Source organism: Haliaeetus albicilla, chromosome 1, assembly GCF_947461875.1.
Source record: "Haliaeetus albicilla chromosome 1, bHalAlb1.1, whole genome shotgun sequence".
In the NCBI taxonomy this organism is placed as follows: Eukaryota; Metazoa; Chordata; class Aves; order Accipitriformes; family Accipitridae; genus Haliaeetus; species Haliaeetus albicilla.
The window spans coordinates 1,135,031-1,149,916 of record NC_091483.1 but is presented as its reverse complement, the minus strand read 5'-3'; the positions used below and the strand labels follow the sequence as shown (position 1 = coordinate 1,149,916).

At 37.9% G+C, this 14,886-nt stretch overlaps 1 long non-coding RNA gene across 1 annotated transcript in view; it reads right to left on the bottom strand.

Moving 5' to 3' along the window:
- LOC138687535 (uncharacterized) overlaps positions 1-14,886 on the bottom strand; it is a 46,274-nt gene that overhangs the window by 17,045 nt on the left and 14,343 nt on the right. The gene's annotated exons all lie outside the window — the stretch shown is intronic.

Here is a 14,886-nt window from a genome sequence, read left to right as displayed (position 1 = left end):
ACTGCAGGACTGTTCAAGTGTCATGCTAATATTTTGGCATGTCCAATAAGCAGTGATAGAGCGCAAGACTATTTTTGCCACTCTCACAAAGTGTTTTTGAAGTGTTTATCCACATAATTATGACAAGTTGCGTTAATTAATGCTGAAGGACCCTTCTGATGTGACGTTCCTAAAATTACAGTAATCTCAGTGTCTTGAACATTTGCAGGACACATTTCTGAGATGCTATGAAATCTATTTATATATACAAAACTTAAAATACATTTTTAGAGTTGCAATCATGTAGTCTTACTATATTTTCTGCTTCCAAGTTTCACAGTGATTAAATTTCAAAATCAGTTATCTTAATAAGACGTAATATCTGAGAATGATCTTAGTATAATTCAAGCTAAACAAATCTAAAATGTATCTTCAATCAAAAATACTTAGAGGCATTCTCTCAGGCTTTTTCCCAATATGATTTCTTTGTACAGAATATTGCAAACCATACATAAATTCCATTCATTTTTTAAGGATATCTTTCGGGTTATGTTCTCTGTTGTGCAAACTTTCCCATACACAAAAAAGAACTTCATTACATTTTACTTTATTCTACTCCCAGTCATGCTTCTCAGGATTCATAAAAGCTCAGTGCTCTCATTCAAATTGTGAGAGAACAGACTTTAGAGGACTATGCCTTTTTGGACTGCACTTCTTTCAGGTTCGTCTATGATGAAATAAATAGTCTGGGCCAGTGTTGTTTCTCAAGGAGGATTACGAAGAAATTGTCCATATGTAGGATCTAAGCCAGTGAAACAATTTCTCTTTTATATTCTTTCTTACCAGACAGCCAGTATGGAAACTTTATCATATTTGCTAAAGGTTTACAGGAAGAAAACACCGTTTTCATCTATGAGCATGCTCCCTGATTATCCAATTAACCAGTTCCCATGACTGTCACATATACATATAAATGTATTGCTGGTTTTTAAATCACTAGATATTTGTTATGTCCTGTAAAATTAGCACAGTTTCTGAATGGGGATGTATCTGTGAAACCAGAGGTCCTTTGAAGAAGTCTACCCACCGCTTCTGAAGATACATCTCATCTTCCTTTTCATTGTGACCCATTATCATGTAGGACTTTGAAAAAGTGTGGAATTAAATTGTTTGGACATTATATTCCCACTCCTACCACCATTCTCTTTTAATTCAGAGCTAACCTACATTGTCCAAAACAGGTTATGAAGTTGCATAGAGTTACCTCTGAGGACTAACATTTATGATATTTTTCCCATTATTTATGCATAAAAACAGGCGTTTCACATAAAAGAATATTAGCTCTCAGTGTCTTCTTTCCACATAAAATGTTGGCTTTCTTGAAAAAAAAACAAACCCCACAAACATCCCAGCATCATTTTCTTTCCAGAGAACCTTTTCTGGTGTCCCATGTAAGCTAAGTTGGGTGGTTTGCATTCCCACGGATTGGCTTCTTACCTAGACTACAAAATGCAAGTTACTGGGAACCTTCATGAGGTATCACAATTCTTCTCTGAAGGCCAAAATAAGGCAGATTAAAATGGCAGTACAAATATGCCAGTATACGTAGCACAGACAATTCTCTTAAGGAATCCTCACATACATTGAAGCCAAACAAGATTTCAGCTAAATTTTTAAGTATTTGAATTACCCCTAAATCAACAGACAATATAGAGGAAACATATCTTTTCATTGTCCTGGAAAAAATACCTATTTTTAAATAGCTTTCCTTTTCCTATGAAACAGAAGAGCACTGCCATAAAATAAAATATTCACATTGAGCCTTCTGTACTGACTAGCAGGGAAAGAGAAAGCAATCAAAGATGAGATTATTCTTATTTTTTCTTATTTCATTACATCTGATGAATAGTCTGCAGATATCATCTATAGGTAAATCTTGCAATTAAATTGATACAAACTGCAGCCCAAGACCAGCTTGGAGTTTAAAATTAAGTCCCATCCATTCCAATTCCCCCAAGCCATTTTCAAATTCATAAGAATAAATTTCAAAACCCTCAAAAAATTTGTAACACTATGATGGTGAACAACAAATAATCATTCACTAGTGCTGCACTTTATTTCAGGTGCCAGCATTCTGAAAAATCTGACTTTAATCAAAGGAAACGGGAATTTTTACAAAAAAATAAAAGTTGCCATTGGGCATCACCAATGGTATATGGAAACTTCTGTAAGTCTTTGGAAGTTTTAAAGAAAAATATAAGATTTTTGCCTTTGTAGCACAAAGTATGTGCTGTCTTTCCCTCTTCCCCTCAGAAAAGGTTAAGCTACACTCTGAGCAACTTATTTTCAGGTCAGAACAGTGAAAGCACTGCTATAATGTAAGGTTTCATCTTTCAACAGGAAATGTCTGCCTGGCGTAAGATTTACTTTCACAGCAATCCTTAGTTTATGATAGCAATCCCTTACACTACAGGAAAAGTGAAGTATAGCAAATGTACTATGTACTATATGCAAAACGGTAAGAAAAGCATTGCCCATTTTTCACTTGAACAACGAGCAAAAAAGTAAGTTTTGTAGGCTGTTTCCATTATGAAGGGAAAGTGGTGAGAGAGCTAGGTGTTCTCTGATGCTGCCTTATTTATTTATAGAAATTTTTAAGGTGCTCTCTTCCTGAGCACAAGAAAATCAAATGACAAGACAGATTCCTTGCTCACTTTTCCCAACCTCTGTTAGCCAAAATTCTCTCTCCTACCAGCTGTTTCCTCAGGGACACACTCTCCATGTTAGACTAAGCTGTGTCTCCCATCCCCGTACCAGCTCCTACACCAGATTCTTTCATCTTTCCTCATCTCTCCCACAGACATACAAAGAATCAAAAAATAGCGGCTGGGAGAATTATTATTGCTTCCAATTGCCTTGAGTGACCCTTTCCTGTGTGCTGTGAGGAGTTCCTGTATTTTGGGTGGCAGCTACTATAGTTTTACAATAGAATTTCATTCCCTGAAATTACAGTGGTCTGCTAGATCCCTCAGGTTTTAGGGAAACTTAGTTCCAGCTATAGATTTTTTAATCTGATTTTTTTTACATTTAAATCATCTTTATTATATTTGTTTTAATAATGCATTTTCAAGCATTGATGACCAATAAGAAGAGGGTGTTCCACAAAAAATAGGACTATATTAAGTAAGCATAATACCTAGGAAGCAACATTAGATGAATATGTATCACTTGCCAAGAGGAAAAAAAAAAAAAAAAGAGAACTGGAAGGGAATGCTGTTACCTGAAAAAAATCAGATTATTAACCAGGAAAAGCCAAGAACCTTGTCTGGTTCACTAAAATGAATTGTAAATTACTGATGATCTGCCACTTTATTCATTGATTTAATGGGTTTGCATGCTAACAAACCTAATAGCATGAAAGGTACGGCTCCCATTTCATCATTCACCTCCAAAGCATAAGTACGACAGGTGCTTGTATGGGCACGTAAGAAAGTAAATAAAATCCAATATGTACCTGACCATCTAGCTGCCTACCAAGTTATGTTTATGCCAAAACACCGGATTTATTCATGCAGACTGGGTATTTGTATATGTAAGCAATATATGCCATTTTGTCTTACTTTTAGCGGGGGGCATTTCAGTAGAACTGCACTACTGGTATATTACAAAGTATGACATGATCACCATTTGCAGTGGACCCCAATACTTCAACACACTGCTCTGAAAAGTATACCTGTAAAACTACAGTATGGGACTTTCATTTTTTTTGAGCCCTGAAAGCAACCAGTAGTCTCAACTTCATATGTGTATCTCTTAAGTTACAGCAGCAACAATATCATTAGATAATTCTGACACAAAAAAAGTGTTAGCTGAGGTGGAGTTACCTGTGCTTTAAGGATGGAGGTCTTGTATAAGCCCAGCTGGACTACCAGCTCATTTCAAGTTTGCTGCCGAATTTATATTGAGTGTTAATGACTTTGAGCTAATTCTAAATTGAAGTTAAGAGCTTACAACAGAAACTGACCCTTGCTGTCCCAGAGGAAAAGTGGGAGTGAAATGATTATCTGGGGCTATTTGTTAGGTCTGAAAACCCACTTAACGGATCAATAAATCAAACAGTCAATGAAGCTGGTTTTGAAATTAGGTGTGTGGTTTCTAGTACTAAATAGGTGTCTCGTGTGAGGGAATGGTGTGGGTTATTATAGACTGAAAGAAATCAGCTGAATTGTATCCTGTAAATCCCCAAAGCAGTATGACATTTGTTCTAACGTTACTATCACCATCCCTTCTCGTAAGTATTCAGTAAAACACCCTTGTATGTGGACCTTATGCAAAATGTGTCAACATAACATGTGTGTAATATTTGATAGGTTTTAATGCAGTACGCTAGTAATATATACATGTATGAGCATATATATAGGTAGAATAGTCAAGTGCTGTCAAGAAACATCAAAGACAGCTTAGTATTAATGTTTAGGATATTTTCTGGTTTAAAATAGAAAAATACATCACTGAACTGCCATAGAAGAAAAGTGATGGATAGGGCAAAAGGAAGACAAGCTTGCTTAGAAAAATTAATAGAAAGTGAAGCCCAAACCCTCATCTTTCCTGACTGGTGCATGGCATAGCATAAGGGCACTCCAGGGACTACTGTTTTTTCCAAGTCATATACAGTTCACCAGCAGATGTATACAAAACTACCACAGGAAATGCTGCAAAAGCCACACACATTACTCCAAGATCCCTTCACTTAACTCATCAGTCAATCAATTGTCTTCATTAAAACAGTGACATCTGAAGGGCTATCAGAAGATCTGTCCCAGAGTCTTTTTAATTTTTTTTTTAAATTATTAAAGTATGCAAGACTGTTTTTTACAAAAATGGCAGAAGTAGAGAAAGAAGTAGAGAAAATAGGTTTGCTCTCTGACAACATATAAATCTTAATTTATGCAAACTTGAAAGGCAATATGTGCTATGATTTGCTGTAATGTACCGCAATGCTCAGAGTGTTTGCTCAGCAGAATGATTGACTCAGTAAGATCACACTTTTTCAAACTCTCACGTCACTACATGCTTATGTATTATGGTGGAATAAGGCCAGAGACTATTGTATTCAGTGTTAAATAAACAAACACAGAACAAGTAGGTAGCATATAAACTTAAGTTTTCACATCACAGATCTCTTAAGACAGAATACAAATGTACGTCCCCTTGCCCCAAGGAAACTTTGTAACAAAGCAGTCTGGCCTATGATTCTTGAGGTAAAGCCAATTCCTAAACCATGCCCACCGGTATTAGCACTATGGCACCTTCCTCCAATAAGAATTTGTCCCTGTTCATCCCAGACAGTAAACTTTTGAGCTAAATCCCAAGAATCATCCTCAAATAGCATTCTCCAAACATTTTCCAGTCCATGACAGTCAGTTTCTAGTAATGCATTTAGTATAACCTCAGTGGAAGGAAACCTGTACTTCCAGTAAATCAGGACACACCATCCCAGAAATCTTATGAAGTGTTCAGAAAATATTAAATTGGGAGGAACGGATAGCCTGGTAGGACAGGGTAAAAATTCAGTATGATCTTAGACAATTACAGAAGTGGCTTAGGATCGGATAAAGTCGGGTGCAAAATACTTAGCTTAAATCAGAAAAATTGCATACACAAAACCAGAATGAAAAATGATTAAGCAGCAGTTGTTAAGAAGCAATTTTAAGGAGTGCCATGGATCACAAGCTGAACGTAGTTCAAAGGTTTTTTCTGTGGAAAGAGGCAGGCATCTCATCGGGATGTATTTTACAATATTGCCTGCGAAAGACTGAAGAAGGAGCCCTTCTTGTGACTGTGCCAGGAGGCATCTGGACGCTTGCCCTGGAAACACCAAACTGGGAAAGAGGTTCAGCGTTTAGAGTCTGAAAATGAGGGACAAGAATGAGAAAGGGTGAAGAATCGAGGGGAAGGGGACGAGGAGACAAGGGAGGGGGAGAGGGAGAAAGGAGAGGCTGAAACTGAAGCTACTTAAGACAAGACAGGATGACGGTGACAGTGGCGTTCAAATCAATGAAGTAAAATGAAAAGAGAACAGCTATTAAACTATTTAGAGTTATGACAGTAAACAGACATAAAGCTATGGGCTGAAACTTCAACAGCGAAGATAAGTTATGCACTGGGGGAAAGCTAATAAAGTTATCTGGCAGGCCCAGGGACAGCACGGACCCTCCATCACTAGAAGCCCTTAAGACAAATGTGTTGAGATGCAGGCATACTTGATTCTCCCGCTGTGGCAGCAGAGATCTCAGGAGGCACTTTCCAGCCTTAAATTCAATTATCCTGTGATTCTACAAAACTATTGCCATCATAATATTATTCATCTCTTTAGAAACTACACAGCCCCCACAGAAATAAAATAGAGGGAGAAGACAGGTGATGAGGTTTCTATATAAGTTTCTTGTGATTGATCTGAAAGAAAGTCCCTGCTAGGGTCCTGGGTGCCTATTAAGGAAAGCTCCAGAAGGATACGACTCCACTATTTCCCATTTTGTCTTCTTTTTTACCCTCACCGCTATTCTTGACATTCCATTTTGTTTGTACTAATCTTAGTGCATCACATCCTCCACAGCAATTTTCAAATACATCCCCTCAGAATAGTCCAAGAGATCCCCTGCATGATAAAGAAGCGCCAGGAATCTTTTTCGTCTTCTTTTTTTTTTTTTTTTTAAATGAACATGTTTTTGAGTTAATAATATGCTGAGGGAGCAGCTGCACTCAGCAAAACTCCAGCTATAAAACCCTGAAAAGCTTGTGTTTCTTTCACATCATACTGCAGCCAAGCCAGCTGAGTCTACATCTGCCTCAAATCACTGGCAGGTAAAGTTTGTGTCTCGCTACAGGGATGTAGTCCCACTGGGTTATTTTATTTATTTGAAGCAGAGCAAACTGAAACATTTGGTTTAGCTTGAATTTGTGTTTCTCCCGCAAAGTTCACATGAATTTCAACGGGGCTTTTTTGTATTGTTTTGTTTCGATGTATCTTTTTTTATTGTATCTATTGTATACTTGCAGCAACAAATAAAAGCCACAAAACTGATATAGGATTGCAATGACCATTTAGGCTGCCACGGGCTACAAGGACTGTGACAAAGTAACACATAGCGTTCCGATTTGTAAATTCCGCACAGAAACTCAAGGTGTGCAGCACTGAGGCAAATCTCAGTTAACAAAGTATAAAACTGGCAGGATATATATGCATATAATGGCAATCAAAGTACCTTTGCTTTTCTCTTTATCTAGCCCTCAAGCCTTCAACTTTTACTAGTTACGACCTTCCTGTTACCATCTGTGTCCACGTTGCCTTGAATCACTTCTGTTCCCATAAATCCCTTCTGTATTGACAACACCGCACTGAGTTTGTTTGTGTTTATAGACTGTCATTCAAAACATATAATGTGAAAAATGGTTTTCCAATTTCTTAAATTACGCATGTGCATATCAAGTGACTGATCTGGGGAGTACTGGTTAACCACATCATAATATTCAAGGCTAAGAATGCCAGTTAAACAAAACACTGACCATATTTTATAACGACTGTATTTGTCCTACAACTCTGCCTCCTCATCCTTTGCTGTCCTTCCTGCTCCCACCTCTCCCTTTCACCTCCTCTTTCTCATGACTCCAGATCTTCAGTCACACAGATTCGAAGGCTGGCTTAAATAAGTTTCTTCCAGTGATCCCTTCAGCATCTCTGCCTCCTACTCTGCCTTCTCTAACGTCAGTGCCTTTTCCTACTCTCTCAAGAGACCTCAGATAAAACTATTTAAGGATTACTTTGATCTGCTTATATACAGTTTTGAGACTATACCTCGCCCTTAGCTTTCTACACGACAGTACTATATTCTGAAGCCCCCGAGTCAATGCATTTAGCCAGAATAAATGGCATAACATAGGAACTTCAACAATTATGCTAGAGGAAATAAACATCAATAGGGACTCAGATCAATTTAAAAAATATCAGAAGACACTGATGGCAAATATTTGATTGTTCCTTAACTGTTTTGAGAGGACAAAGAGGGAATTATTTGAGAAAAAGTTTCAAATTAATGAATTGATTTCACCACATGAATATAAGCAAGAAATTAGTGCCCAAGCCCAGTGGAAAGATGCAAATAAAAGACTTGTGCATGGAAAGAGAATCCATTTTGCTTGTGTTTATAAATAAAGCATGTAAACAATCAGTAAGAGTATGCCAAGGCAGGCCCACAACATCCACTCAAGATTTTGGACTTCAGACCTCAGTGAAAATGCGAGTCAGAAAGCGTGAATTAACATCATCAGGTACAGCCACTGACCTACCTAAGTTAAAAAGGCAACTTGACACATTATCAAGAACAAAAAACGACACATGAAAGCAACAGAGAATGAATTTTCTATTCATTTTAAAGTGTAAGTATGATCTCAGTTTTCAAAGGAGACCTCCTGCAGCTTTTGTTTGACTTTCATGGCACAGTAATTTATGACACGGTGATGAACTACAGTTGCCTGTTTTGCTCACAGCACTTACAAGTATTATTACTTTATAATGTGGTTACCTACAGGCCAACACACCTGTGACCGTGCAGTCAAAATGCCATAGAGATGACAGCTCAATCTACATTTGCCGTAGACATTAGTAGGAAAAATAAACAACACATACACAACACGAACCGCATGTATAATTTGGCAACCATAAGCATAAAATTTGCACGTGCCAAATGATCTTTCACTATCATGGATTCACAGAAATGTCAAGGACTCATCCAGTCCTTTCCTTAGCTCAGAAATAATGTGAGGTGTAGCTAGGTCATCCTTCAGACATACTTATCTTCTGAAAAATCTCCAGTGGGTGAAATCCTACAGTCTCTCATTATGGCTTGTTCAAATGCTTAATTATATGCATAGTTGTCCAAAGTAATGCTTTTTTTCTGCAGACCAAGTCAATTCTTAATTGTTCTATTTCAAATGGACACGAAGCCCTCTATTGAATTTTATGCTGTTGATTGCAAAACATTTCTCCAGTTCTCAAGTCCACTTTCATATTTAAACTTACTCTCTTCTCCTAGCTATGAGTCTTATACACTTTTAATGAGTATATTCTGTAAGTTATCCTCCAAGCTACAACCAGAAGGATTAAATTGCACTGAGACTAGGAAAGCCTTTAGCAAAACCCTATCCCTAATCTGGTTTTGAAAATATGTTGCAGGACTGTTGCAAATGCTTCTGAAATGAAGACAAACCATATTTGCTGTTTCCCTCCAGAACTACTTTTTTTGGGGGGTGCAGGTAGGTAGAAAATACAGGTTGGAGCTACATTGCATCATATTATCATCATCTATAGCATGCGGGATCCCTTCTATTCTCAGAGGGTTCCAGAAGGTAACCACTAATAATCCAGAGTGCACTGTAAGCATTCATGGGTAATTTTCAATTTCCTCAAGGAGTACACCTGAATTACCTTTTTTCTAACCTGACATTTTGGCTCTTCCCCTGTTGTTCCTCATTAATATTCCTGCATTAACCACAGAGTCACAAAAATCTTTTTGGCTAAAGTCAAGAAAAAAGTCTTATCACCCTACTCTGTAACCCATATTATCTCCTTCAATAAGTATCTGCAATAAATATTAGACCTGCCCTTTTTTTCCCCTTGCTTTTAACTACCTTTAATTAATTTCTAATATATTTATAGAACCATTACTTAATGCCTTTTGTTTTCCTGATTAATTGACTTCTTATGTTAGACCTCTGATTTTGTTCCTATAAGCTTGTGCTGTCTTTGCTTATACTTTTTCATGATTCCTTTTGGATTATCAGGTTATCAGGACCCTGAGTTATTGACAGCCACTTGTTCTTCCTGTCACTTTTGTGAGTCAGGTTTGTTTGCCAGAAAGTTTGTGCTCTCTCCTGGTTTCCTTTTCTCCTTAGTTCCCTTTCATAGACCCTAAACTAGCAACTCTGATTTTGCTAAAATAGGCTTTCTTGAATCCTTTATGACTGTCTGGTTCTGTTGATTTCTATTGTTTTGTAATGTGGATAAATACTCATTAAGGATGAGGCTGGGAAACCACTGTATTTGTTTTACAAATAAAACATTTCCAATATGACACCCTGTCTTAAGTGCAAAATGGTGACACGTATCTCACTGCCTGGTCCCCTGAGTTTGTAAAACTCTTTTTTCATGTTGTAACTCACATGTGTTGACATATAAGATTCCAAACGTAAACCAAACAAGCAAAGGCTGAGGATGTGTAAGAGGCAGTTCTCAGAGACACAAAAGGAGAAAGGGTAATGTAAATATTGCCTGACAAATCCTTCCCTGACTACCACCAGTGGATTCACGGTGTGAATTATAGAGCATTTGCTATAGCTTGCTTCTTCGTTTTCAAAAAAGCTTCTTCTAATACCTTCAAATTGACTGTACAAAAGGTTCACAGTATTTATTTGCCTTCATATACTGCAAAAGTATAACAATTGCACAGATGGGCAGTTTCATGTGCTTTTCATTAACTTTTTTCTTTTAAAACACACCTTCTTTGCTCAAGCTAGTTTATGCTGGTTTTGTTTTACGACATGATAGTTTATAAAATTTCTGTCAAACTGTGTTACTGTTTGATCATTATAAGAACAATCAGTGTAAGTGTTGCCAGTTAGTTTTTCATCCCAGCCAAGTCACAGTGTACATATGGTACAAGATATAAAGCAATGCAAAGACTGATTAGCGTGCAAAGTGCAGCACAGTGGTCTTTACTATTCATCATTAATGTCATAGTGGATTTTAAGAAGCAAGAGACTTTTCCCATAGCCAAAGCAGTCTTGCATATAACCACAGGAAAGAAAAGCCAACCAGAAATTATGCAACATGTGTGAGCATGGTCTTCAGCCATAACCTCCTTTTCAGAAACAGAAAGATTGTTCCTATCGCATTTTCCTGCTAACTCCCCCTAAAGGTTCAGGAAACATATGTCAGAACAGCTTTCCTTAAGACGGAGCAGTGAACTTTTCCATTCATTTCCCGGAAAAGCTTCTCTTCCTGAAAACCTTGCAGCATCTGCCCCAGAACATCTGAAGCCCTATCTGAAGTTTGCAACAAACAAGATGAAGAAGATCACTGTCATCTTTGGACTTCATGCTATAAATGGACGTGGATATTAGGGAAAAATTAGGGTCACAAACAAACAAGGCTAGCAAACCAACCTCCTGATGATCCTAGAGACGTCCTGGTTCTCTTTTGTCTTCCGTGTTTTAGAGCCAATTGTCACGGGTTCTTTCTGATTATTCTTTGCCTTTTTTCTTTCTTTTTTTTTTCAGTGGGTAAAATCTAAATTCACACTAATCCCTACGTATTAAAGACTAATCTTATTTGACGTCCACCCAGGAAATTCTATGTGTACTTAACCTATTCTGCATGTGCAGACGTTAATGGAGCACACATGCTCAATGGCCTAAAAGGCATCACTTCAGCAGGAACTTTCAGAAGGTGGATCCTCCTGAAATTGCTCACAGAAGGACCCATTTTAAATACTTTTCTCGCTAGGCAAAAATCTCATTTCAAGCAGCCAACACATTGGTATGCTTGACAGGAACGAGCAACAATTTACAGTGTGTAGCCTGCTTCATTGGTTAATATAAGAAACTGACATTTATGCATGTCAGAATTCAACAGAGCCATGTCACCAGAGGAATTGTTTGGGGAGCATTTCAGCAGGCACAACTCCACCACAGTCTTCAAAAAGTGTGCATATAACACCCTTCTGTAGGCAGTCTGGCTCTGAAATCATTTAGGGCCCACTCAAGAATACTCATGACTTTTGGGAGGAGGAAGACAGAGAGTTCATAGGCAACAAATTAGTAAAGAAAGCTCTCAAATGATTTCTCTGTCAGAGGATGTTCTTGAAGCGCCTGATGAATCATAATCAAATATATGTGATTAACAGAAGGTGAATCCAAATATATGGAGACCAAATGAATACAGTGGCTTGTAGCCACGTCATTTGGTGTTATGAGCCAGTCAGACCTCCCAAGTTAAGCAGTGCTGAGCCAAGTCTGAATTTAAATAGGAGATCCTCCAAGGAAAACTGAGTGCATGTGCTGAAGGAAATAGTACTGGTAGCCCTTGTCTGTCTGAGTTACTACTGAACTAAGGCTCTTGCGTGATGCCAACAGCACAGGACTGCGACTGTAGAACAACCTCAAATCTTTGAATCCTAGCTCCTAGTGGTCATTAAAAATCCTTCAGCAGTTTTTGGAAAAGTAATGAGGTTCATGTAGCCAAATTTCATATCAGATAATTATAATACAACAAATACCCTAGCAGTTTGAAGTGCATACAGTGTTTTCTATCACTTCTTCCCCATCAACTTTCAGGAAGCTTTATTCTAAGGAGTTGCAAAGTTCTACTCAGGAGGTGATTTCACTCATGTTGTAGTGTTAAATAAAGAGATTATAGCATAATGTGCTGGAATCACAAGTTGAAATTAATTTTTTTTTAACCCCCATGTTACATCTTTTCTTTGATTTGTTTCTTACTCACAAATAATATATTGAGCAAATCTATTTGGTGGTCTCTGTCTTTGCATTGCATGAAGTTAACTGAACAACTTGTGATTCTTAGACTCACAAAGTAATTTAAACTGAAAGCGACCTATGGAATTCATGTAGTCCAATCACCTGCTCAAACTAGAGCTGATCTCAAAGTTAGATCTGGGTGCCCAGGGCCTCGTTATAATTTACAGGCACAAATCATACTCTCTGAATTTGATATATGATGTGAAAAAAAGAATAGCTAGGGAGAAATTTTTGGTCTTCACTTGTATTGGAATATCCTGTACTATACCATTCTGCAAATGAATATTCAAACTTTGCCCCATTTTGTTCACACTTGAAAGTTTTTGTGTATTCACAGCCTAATTCAGTGTAATGATAATTACTGTTAATGCCAGTAGCTCAGAACGTTCACTGGGATGCGTCTGTGAAATACACAAATAAACTGAGAGAGAGAGATGAAGAAAATGTATAAAACAGCTAAAACTTTGTAGTATGGTCATAATATCAATGATTGCAAATAAGTTTTGACACTGTCCTGACAACTGCAGGTAATTGACTCCCATGACATGGGTGTTAAGTACATTCATATTTCTGGTGCAAATGTAACAGCCATTACCAGTAGATTTTATTAGATTAGGAGATGTTCCTGCATGGAAGAGGCAATGAGCAATACCTCAGGCAAAAAAGGAGATACATGAAGAGAAAAAGGTGGGAGAGAATTTGGATTTGCATACCAAATACTACTGAGAGGACTTATATTCAGTACATTTGTCCTTTATATAACTGCAATACATGGATTATTAATTTGCTCATCCTTTATTAGTCCTAAAAGTGTGCTCCTCACTGCAAAAGCACAGAGACAGTCTGTATTGTAAGCTCTATCAGCCAGACTTGGAGGAGCCAGACCGCACCAGAAATCTGTGGGATGGGATCATTCAGACTGGTTTTGTGCGCGGTTGTGTGCGTTTGCTGCCTAATAGTTCTTCAGATTGCTGTTACTATGGGACAAAAGGAACTTTTTAGGAGCACTTTGAGTGAGAAAAAGATGATTCCTTGGCTATGACTAACGTATGGTGATTAATATCTAGCCAGAAGCATTTCCTGACTTCATACCAGGGGAAAACTTACGGTGCATCATCTCTCTGACCTCCTTGTCATGGCTGCCATGAAAAGAAAACAGAAATGCAGGCCAGAAGGACTGTGGATGACGGGAGACAAGGACAGCATGGCATGCTACAAAGAGCACTGGCCCATACACAGGGTTTGTGAGGGCTGGGATTCTGATAGCCTTACTAATCAAGCAGCCTAGCAAGGAAAGTGAACAGAAATGAGTAAAAGTAAGATATAACCAGCAAATGGCAGAGGACAGCACGGCTCACACAAACAGTCATGCACTTCCCACTAACACAGAATATGTAGCAGCAACAAAAGCATGCTTTAATCCAACATGACTAAAGTGAACATATTTGATTCTTTCTCTGCTTCCTCACATCTATGCAATTGGATCTCTACTTCAACTTGCTGAGACCTTGAAGCGTTACTTGAACGAGCTCAGCAAATCTTTGAGGCACATCTTCCTGACAGCAGCCACAGTTGACCATTACGCCTATGAAAAAGTGATGACTGCCAATGTTTACTACTTCTTACCTTTTGTGCCATTTGGATCTGGTTCTGTTCTTCATTTCTGGTCTCCAGCTCAAAGAGGTAACCTGTAATTCATCAGCTTTGGGGAAAATATGCGTGATCTCATGAAACCTGGATGTTGTAAAATACTGGTTTTTTGGTGAGGAGACAGAGGTCTGTACACCATTAAACTAGTAAAACTTGCAGTTTTCCAGGGCTTTGCCAAGCAAGTCTTGAATGCCTCAAATCTTCCACAATCTGTTTGTTATATCAGGAGGGAGATGCAGTAAACTATCCACGAGGGTAGCTAGCACAGATCATAGCATCAAATGCATGACATTTATACACTATAAACTTACTTTAAATTCCATGCTACAACAAGTTCTGTAACATTAGAGAGGGCAAAGTTGGAGAATACTGATTGTGACCATGTGTAGAATGAGGATAATTTCTTTTTAACATTGTATTTCTGTTCTAATGCAATTCTACCACCCAACACACACACATATGGATGTCTAAAACATTATCTAATATTTTAAATAGCTGCCATAAGCAGGAGCCAGAAGAGGAATAGATGTATGTTTGGTTTACATCATGTTAGGAGTATAAAATGTACTGGGGGTGGGGAAAACTTATATTCCCTTCATGGATTCATTGGATGAGGTTTTCCTCTCCACCCCAAGGTGTAATTCCAAAATTTATTCCAGAATAATA